Genomic DNA, 9,287 nt, shown 5'->3' with positions numbered 1-9,287 from the left:
TAAATAATTTAAAAGTGTGTATGAAAAGGATACCATGCAAGCAGAAATTACCAGAAGGGGAATACTTTACGCAGGGTTCAATACCCATTCAATACCATTTAAATCATACTGACTTGAATTTAAACTTGTTTTACAAAATATAAAACAACTTTTATATAAAATATGAAAAATCTGGACACAGTGGCCTGAAAATATATTTCATCTTGTTCTGAAAAATAAAACCAGAATGAACTTCTTTATCTTTTAATATTATGTCTTTTCTTTTAAAATATTTGGCAGTCTCATTAACAGATTATGACATTATTTAATGCACAACTAAGAATCACTTTCTCACTTAGCACTTCTCAACTATTTTCCCCCTAATTTATGTAAATAATATTACAGAACCTTTTCATGAGGTTCCCTTCATGGAGTTTCCAATGGAGAACTCTCTCAAGAGGTGTGGTTTGCATTCATGAAGAATGACTAGGTATCTAGTCATCAAAAAACAAATCAAGACAATCAGTAGAACTTCATTGCCTATGGGGGTGATGCACAAGGCTAGGGCAATCTGCAAATATGTTTGTAGTCCTACAAATGTCTGTCCATGGCCCAAGTCTTAAAAAGTTAATTTACACCTTATGCATCAAACCTGAATCCTATGCATCTTCCTTCATGTCAAAAAAATATGACTACAGATAAACATACCCATTTCTAATACTATTGTAAATATCCATGGGCACCTGGGACAAAGATGGGACTAACCTACAGTATGTGGTAAATCCGTGGTAAATTTGTATAAATGCTATTAAGTTAACAATGCCCTTACTAACCATGGGTATGTAGCCATGTTGGTCTAAGGACATGGGTAGACAAGGTTCTTTGGATAAATCTGATCTCTTTTCTTAGAACAGCTCAAATAGTTGGAAAATTTCTTCTTCAGGTTGGTTTAATAAAATATAACAGATTTACCCAAAGAATCTTGTCTTACTAATCACAGCACTAGATAGTCAGAAGTCTCTCAACTGGGGTTTTCAAGAGTAAAAGTTATTAGCTTTAGCAACCTAATATTTTGAGCTAATCTGGTCACATATTAGGGTTCTGAACCCTCTCTCTCTGGTACATTCCAGATAATCCAGTTAGGATTCTTAACCAAGTTCATAATCATCTAGTATATTTTACTGTACCCAGTTTAAATACATAGTTCTGCCGACAAGTACAACAGCATAAATAACTTTTCAATTTATCTGCCTCTATTCCACCCCTTTTTGACAGAATATAGGTTACCACTGACTTGGAGGTTTTGAAGGGAATTGACAGATGCTAGGGTTACCATATTGCCAGGTCCAAAAAGACAACACTTGAAGGTGGAGGGAGCAGGGGGAAAATATGGTGGTGGGGGGGCCGTGACATGTCAGTGCCCTCCCCCAGCGCTGCTGCTGCTGCCCCTCACTCCAAACCTACTGACTCCAGCCCTGCCAGCACACCTCATTCCCAAAAAGCAGTACCCTGCCCCCCACTCCCTGCTGGTGCCCTTTACTCCTGACCCACAGCCTCCTGACACTGCCAGTGACCTGCACACCCAAACCACAGTCACTCCCCCATTCCCCTCAATCCTGATCTGCAGCCCCTGCACCCCTCCCCCGGCCCTGCTGATGCCCCTCATTCCCAATCCATAGCCTTCTGCCCCCCCAGCCCTGACAGTGCCTCACTCCTGACCTGCAGGCCCCTGCCCCACCAGCCCTGCTGGTGCCCCTCACTCATGACCTGTAGCTTCCTGGCCCCCTAGCCCTGCTGATGCCCCTCACTTCCAACCTGCAGACCCCTGACCCCCCAGCACCGCTGGTACCCCGCACTCGGGACCTACAGCCTCCTGCTGCATCCAGCCCTGCTAGTGCCCCTCACTCCCAACCCTCTGCACTTCCTGCTACCTCCGACAGCCCTCTCCCTGCTCCCACAAGCAGAGCAAAGCAAAATTGCTAACTCTGCTCCCAACTGTGCAGGTGTCGTGCTAGGTATTCTGGGAACCGTAGTTCTCCCTAGGGGGTGCCATGTTGAAAACAGACCAGGGGAGGAAATCCTGGACTTTTCCCTTACATTTACAAAACCCATTTGGACGCAGCACAGGGTACCAAAAAAGAGGGCATGTTTGGAAAAACCTGGACATATGGTAACCTCCATTTCCAATACTTCTCAGTCAAAATGTATCACTAATTTCTGTGTAGCTTTTCCTGAACCATTAGGTTCTGGTTTAAGGTAGAAGTAGAGATTTTCTTTTCCAAAAATATGTAACTGGTTAGTAACAAAATACAAGTCTCATCTAGGATTATGTAAGCTAAATCATTCTTTGACTCTCTCTCTGTGTATTTGTGCAATTTGATATAGGTTTTTGTCCTGCTCAAACCTTACGCTCAGAGTCTGGATTTTTCTTATTATTCAAGCTGCGCGCTGCATAATTTCTAGGGAAAGAGTAATTTCCCCACATCTGGCTTCAAGGCAGTGAAATATCTTTCTGCATGATCTGTGTACAAGCCATTCTTTTTTAGTAATTCAAGATAATGGGGGTTTTGCCAATTATTCTAATTAAGTTTTTAAATCACTGACAGGTTGGCAGATGATAGGGGCTAGGTACAGATAGTCAAAAAGCCTGAGGCTGAATTGATTCAGTCTTTGCAAGTTAGTCTAAACTGCACAGATTAAATTGAAACAGAAGTGAATAGACATTTATCTAATACAGGAAATGCACCCACATGTCTGTAGTGCCCCAAGCCAGATGCTGTGGGGTGCTAGAGCATGGCTTCCTGGTTGTGCTCACTTCTTCCTGATGCCCCAGAGATCTCTGGGATTTGCTGTCCAAAATTCAAGCAGCAGGACTCTGCAGTGTTACTCATCACTTCTTCCTGCTTCCAGGTGCGTCTGGGATTTCTAATCCACAGTTGCAGCCAGCAGTAAATTTGAGATGGGGAAGGGCCCTAACTGGTCCCAGACCCCAGTCAGGGCTTGTTTGGTGGGGGACAGTCCCTCCCCCCACTGCAGACTGAGCTGCAACCCCAGTGGGGCTTGCCCCCCCACCCTCTTTTCAGCCAGCCCTCACTGCTCCAGGTAGGGAGCAAAGGGGCAGGGCCAGCCCTACTTTCTGGAGCAGACAGCCCAGCCCAGCCCAGGGCTGGAAAGCATGCTGGGGGGACTGTGATTTAACATGAACTGGGAAGGGGTCTGAATCAGAAGTTTCATAAACTGATCTGGGTCAAATGAGTTAAGTGTGAATACTACATTCAACCAGGTTTATCTTAAACCAGTTTCAGCCATTTGAAACTGGTTTATGTGCACTGAGCTTCTGTTCTGTTATAGGTTTAAATGAGTTTCTGATCACTTAAATCAGTTTATGTCCCTAGCCAAACAGTATAGAACAGAAGACATCTGAAAAGGTATTTTATAGGGAAGCAATCTCTAGCATTTATGCAAACAGCATCCATTATGCTAATATTTAGACATCTATATAGGACTGTCCCTAATCAATATATTTTTAAACCTCATTCTTCAGAGGAAATGCTACAAGGAAGGAAACTGACAAAGAGAGACCAAGGAACTTTCATGCTCAGTCCCAAGCATGCTGGATTTCTGTGGTTATACTGTATAAGAGCTTCAGCTACAAAATTCCAAACTTACTTCTCAATTTTGGCTAGTTGGGTAGTAGTGAAAATATCTGAGCCCCTTGGGCAGACAAATTAAAAGCATAACGGGATCTGATCTGCAATCCCAACAATTATACCTCCTACCATGCTACACAAATATAATGTTCATAGATTCATAGATGTTAGGGTCAGAAGTGACCTCAATAGATCGAGTCTGACCCCATGCATAGACAGGAAAGAGTGCTGGGTTCAGATAACCCCAGCCAGATGTCCATTCAACCTCCTTTTGAAGACCCCCAGGGTAGGGGAGAGCACCACCTCCCTTGGGAGCCCATTCCAGACCTTGGCCACTCTAACTGTGAAGAAGTTCCTCCTAATGTCCAGTCTAAATCTGCTCTCTGCTAGCTTATGGCCATTATTTCTTGATCTCCAGGGGCACCTTGGTGAGTACAGCCTCACCAATTCCCTTCTGCACCCCCATGATGCAGCCACAGGATTGCCTCTCAACCTTCTCTTGCGGAGGCTGAAGAGGTGCAGGTGCCTTAGTCTCTCCTCGTAGGGCTTGGCCTGCAAGCCCTTAACCATATGCGTGGTCCTTCTCTGGACCCTCTCCAAGTTATCCACATCCCTCTTCAAGTGTGGTGCCCAAAACTGCATGCAGTATTCCAACTGTGGTCTGACCAGTACTTGATAGAGGGGAAGTATCACCTCCTTGGTTCTGGTTGTCATGCATCTGCTGATGCACGATAAAGTGCAGTTAGCTTTTCTGATGACTTCGTCACACTGATGACTCAGGTCCATCTTGGAATCCACTAGGACTCCAAGATCCCTTTCCACTTCTGTGCTACTGAGCAGGTCATTTCCTATGCAGTAGGTGTGCTGGACATTTTTCCTCCCTAGGTGCAGCACTTTGCATTTCTCCTTGTTAAATTGCATTTTATTGTTTTCTGCCCATTTGTCCAACCTGTCCAGGTCTGCCTGTAGTTGTTCCCTGCCCTCCGGTGTGTCCACTTCTCCCCACAGTTTTGTATCATCTGCAAACATGGACAGAGTACACTTCACTCCCTTGTCCAAGTCACTGATGAAGACATTGAAGAGTATCAGTCCAAGTTACATGCAAGTTACACATGCATGACAGGAGTGCAGTTGTGGGATTGTGGTTTAGATTCCAATCATGTCGTATTGCCAGTGCAGGGGGAGCCCAGGATCTAGTAGCAAGCCAGTTAGCTGATCAGTCTTCTCAGCTGCAGAAGCCCTCAACTTTGATGTACCCCAATGGCTGGGAGAAGCAGCCAGCTGATTGGGATTCCCAGCTTTGGGGGTACAGAGCCCTTGACTCCAATGGGTCCCCAAGATTGGGAGTCCCAATTTAGTTGGCTGGCCACATATTCAATTTAAGGCATTGTGGAAACCAGCTTCAACCCTGAATGGGATTACTTGACCCCAGTACTTTTTCCTGCCCAGACCAGGGGGTTGGACTCGATGATCTTATAGGTCACTTCTGACCCTAAAAATCTATGAAAGTTATTACATGTATTTTGTGTACTAACTTGCAACTTATTTTCTGTTTTATCATGCCATTCAGTGTGTGTGGCTGGGTTACTAATTACGTTGTGATTAACTAGTTATGTTTATGTCCACTGTGCAGTTTCTGCACAGATTTCTTTCTGGTTCCTATGGTGACTGGCTTGATTGCATTTTTCTATAGATGAGAAGACACTACAGCAGGGGTCAGCAGTCTACAACCCACAGGCCAGATCTGGCCAGAGAAGAAGTCCAATCTGGCACAAGGGATGGGTATCAGGGAGCTATGCTGTGCTGTACCTCTAGTCTTGCTTTAGGGGGGCTGGGAATCTGACATTATGGAGAGTTCTCTTAGTTTTTTCACTAACACAATTCTGTTTATAGGATTAAACTGCCAAATTACATCCAGAAAAACAAACAACTTATGATGGATGTAAACAAGATGGACCTACACAGTATTAAGCTGCTGCAGAAACTGGCCCTTGAATTTACCATTTCATGTTTCCTCTTTTCAAATAGCCAAGGAATTAAAAATGAGAGAGGAAGTTTCAAGCCTGAGGTTATTTGGACCTTTACCTTTATGGGCGCATCTAGACGAGTGTGAGTGTGCCTCATACTTGCAGCACAGGCTGAAAATTTGATATGTGGATTTCCAGGTATCAAATAAAAACACCCTGGAGAAAAGTGTTGCAGGGCACGGTTCCCCACTGTGCCCTAAGGCAAGCTGGAGCGCTCTGGCATACACTTATTAAAAAGGGGGTCACCAGGGGTATACTTCTTTAAAAAAGGTTGAAAACTTGTGCCTTATGTAACACTATACACATGCATGTAAGCAGCAGCAGCAGGAGCAACACATGGAGAAAGCAGTAAGGAAGCCTATCAGCAGTCAGAGAAGCACTTGTGGAGTGACCCTGAGAAAAAAAGTAAGGCTGTCAAGGAGGGTAGCAGATGGAAAGAGACTTCAAACTGTGACCAAAAAAAACTGTCTCTTTTCACTGGATTCCTGTTGTGTTCAGGGAAAAAGGAGGAACTAATCTCTGTACATTCTTTGTATACAACCAATATAGTCTGAAAAGGATACCCAATTCCATCACCAATTTCTTCCCCTAACCAAAACAACCAGTAAAACCCCTGGAATGGCTAACCAGTCAGGTCAATCCACATAAAAGCTACCAGTACACACTTGGACAAAGACTGATACACTCACCAAGACATTCAGGATGGATGCATGATACATTCATCAAACCTTTAGTGCTCTTGTTCTTTGTCCTTGTGCTTTGTCACTTTCCTATCTTATGGAAACTGTAACAAAACCCATGTATTTTTACTTATATTGCAATGTATCTTTGTTCAAGTGCTATAACTAGGGACCTGCTGAAAGCATGATTTCTGTGGAAAATGCTAAATCAGGTGTTTACTGTGAAAAATGGCAGGTTCTGCAAAAAACAGCAGGCTCGCAGGCAACCCCCCCCACACAAAACAAAAACCCAGAAAAAACCTCCAAAAATCCTTACCAAGAAGTGAAAGCTTAGTAATACATGGATTAATGGCTTCCACAGACTTAAATAAGGGTAATTAAGCTGTGGTTCTGGGACATCTGGCAACCTGTTGGGAGGAATGGGGTCCCATGACCAATCAGAGGTGGGGGGGGAGTTCCACCATGCTCAGCCTGCAGAAGTGGCAGCCAGCCAGATGATCTGCCCGTGAAATTGAACGGCCACCTCCTCATATATTTCATAGACACTAGGGCTAGAAGGGACCCTGCAAGATCATCAGGCCCAGCCCCCTGCCCAAGGGCAGGAGGTCAGCTTGGGTCAGATCACTCCAGCAAGATAACCATCTAAGTGTTTTGTAGAGGTATTAAGAGTAGGTGCTTGCACCACTTCTGGGGTGGGGTGGGGGAGAGAGGGAGCTTTTTTGACTCTGGAGACTCAGACGGTAAAGAACATTGTCCTTATATCCAGTTTTAAAATAGTCTTCCAGCAGTTTGTGACTGTTAGATCATGTCTTCCCTGGTAAACAGATGTTCTCCCAGTTCCTGGTGCACAACCCTAATATACTTATAGGCTGCCACCAAGTCACCCTTGAGCTTTCACTTCTCCAAGGTGAAGAGTCCCATGCCTCTCCTCATAAGGCCTGTTCTCTTGACCTTTAATCATGCACGTGGCTCTCTTCTGGAATCTCTCAAGATTTTCCACGTTCTTTCTAAAGTGTGGAGCCCAGAAATGGATGCAGTACTCCAGCTGTGGCCTCACCAAGGCTGAGTAAAGCGAGAGAATGACTTCTTGGGTCTTGCCTGAAATGCTTCGGTAGACACAAGCCAGAGTTATTTGCTTTCACATTGTTGGCTCATGTTTATCTTGTGGTCAGTCATGACCCCCAAGTCTCTTTCAGTTGTGGTGGTAGTGACTATAGTACTGCCAAGCCTATAAGTATGATGTGGGTTTTTTCTCCTGAGGTGGAGCTTGCAGCTTGCATTTCTCCGTGTTGAATGTCATCAGGTTTTGATCCCCTCATCTTGCAAGCCTGTCCAGGTCAGCATGAATTGCCAGCCTATCCCCTAGAATAACCGCACTTCCGCAAACTTGGCAAGTCTACTTCTGACACCCAAATCCAGATAATTTATGAATATATTAAAAAGTACTGGTCTGAGAACGTAGCCCTGGGGGACACCACTGGTCACCATGAGCCATACTGATTGTTCCATCAACTATCACTCTCCAGGTCTGACCATGGAACCAGTTACCCAGCCATTGAACCGTAAGTTTGTCAAGCCCACAGTTGCCCAATTTTACCATGAGGACTTACATTATGGGAGACCAAGTCAAGGTTTTTTGAAATCTAAATGTATGACATCAACCTCTTCTCCTTTGTCCAGGTGATGTATCACCTGGTCATAGAAGGAAATGACGTTGGTCAAGCAAGACCTACCTGCATTGAAGCCATGTTGGCTCTCTCTCAGAATGTTGCCTTCCATTAGCCTGTTGTTGATAGTTTCTTTGATAATTTTTTCCAAGATTTTTCCAGGGACTGAGGTCAAGCTGATTGGCCTGTTGTTCCCTGGATCTTCCTTCCTTCCTTTCTTGAAGATAGGCACCACACTGGCACACTTCCAATCTTCAGGAACCTTTCCCAAGAGCCACAAGCTCTCAAATATCCTTGCCATTGGTTATGCTATGATGTCAGCCAATTCTTTTAACACTCTTGGGTGCATTCTGCCTGGGCCAGCTGACTTGTGAATGTCTAGCCCCTCTAGCTGTTCCCCCACAAGATCTTTGCCAATTACAGGCGTATGATCGCCCTTACCCTGGGAGTCCTGTGTCCTGTCAGGCAGGGTGATCTCCTTGAGCTGGTGGAAAACTGACACAAAGTAATCATTGGAGGAGATCAGCTTTTTCCTGGGTGTCAGTTGTCAGCTGCTCCATTTGGTTTAGCCAGGGTCTGTTGCTTGTGTCTTTTTCCCCCTCAATTTCCCACATATTTGAAGAAGGACTTTTTATTGTCCTTGATTCCTGTAGCCAGTTTGAGTTCTGTTTCAGCATTGGCTTTCCTGGTCCACTCCCTACAGGCATGGGCCAGTGCTACATGATCCTCCTTAGTGGTAATGCCCAAATTCCATCCCTTATAAGCTTCGCTTTTCAGATTCAGAAGGTCCACGACTTCCCTACTAAGTCAAGGGGGGTCTCCCAGCCCTTTTGCTACCTTTCCTACAGGCAAGAATGGACCTTCCTTCTGCATTTAGGATCAAGCTCTTAAGGACTAAGCACTCATCATGCAATCCTGTCCCTGTCAGATCATGGTTTCTCAGCGCCTAAACAACTACCTCCTAGGCTTATGAAAGTAAGCTTTCCAAAAGTAGAAGACTACCTCAAGTTGGGTAGAACCCTAGCTATAACAACACGAAGCTCAACCACTAGGCATTTTCTTTTGTAGATTTCATAGACATTAGGGCTGGAAGGGACCTCGGGAGATCATCGAGTCCAGCCCCCTGCCCAAAGGGCAGGAAGTCAGGAAGTCAGGGGTCATAGGATCCCAGCAAGATAAGCATCCAATTTACTCTTGAAGGTGTTCAATGTAGGCGCTTGAACCACCTCCGCTGGCAGACTGTTCCAGACCTTGGGGGCTCGGACAGTAAAGAAATTCTTCCTT

At 44.9% G+C, this 9,287-nt stretch overlaps 1 protein-coding gene across 9 annotated transcripts in view; it reads right to left on the bottom strand.

The window, feature by feature from the left end:
- AKAP9 (A-kinase anchoring protein 9) overlaps positions 1–9,287 on the bottom strand; it is a 216,142-nt gene that overhangs the window by 145,524 nt on the left and 61,331 nt on the right. The window lies entirely within an intron of this gene.

This window comes from Crocodylus porosus, unplaced genomic scaffold, assembly GCF_001723895.1.
Source record: "Crocodylus porosus isolate Cpor-Errol unplaced genomic scaffold, CroPor_comp1, whole genome shotgun sequence".
Classification (NCBI taxonomy): Eukaryota; Metazoa; Chordata; order Crocodylia; family Crocodylidae; genus Crocodylus; species Crocodylus porosus.
This window is presented reverse-complemented; position numbering and strand designations above follow the sequence as displayed.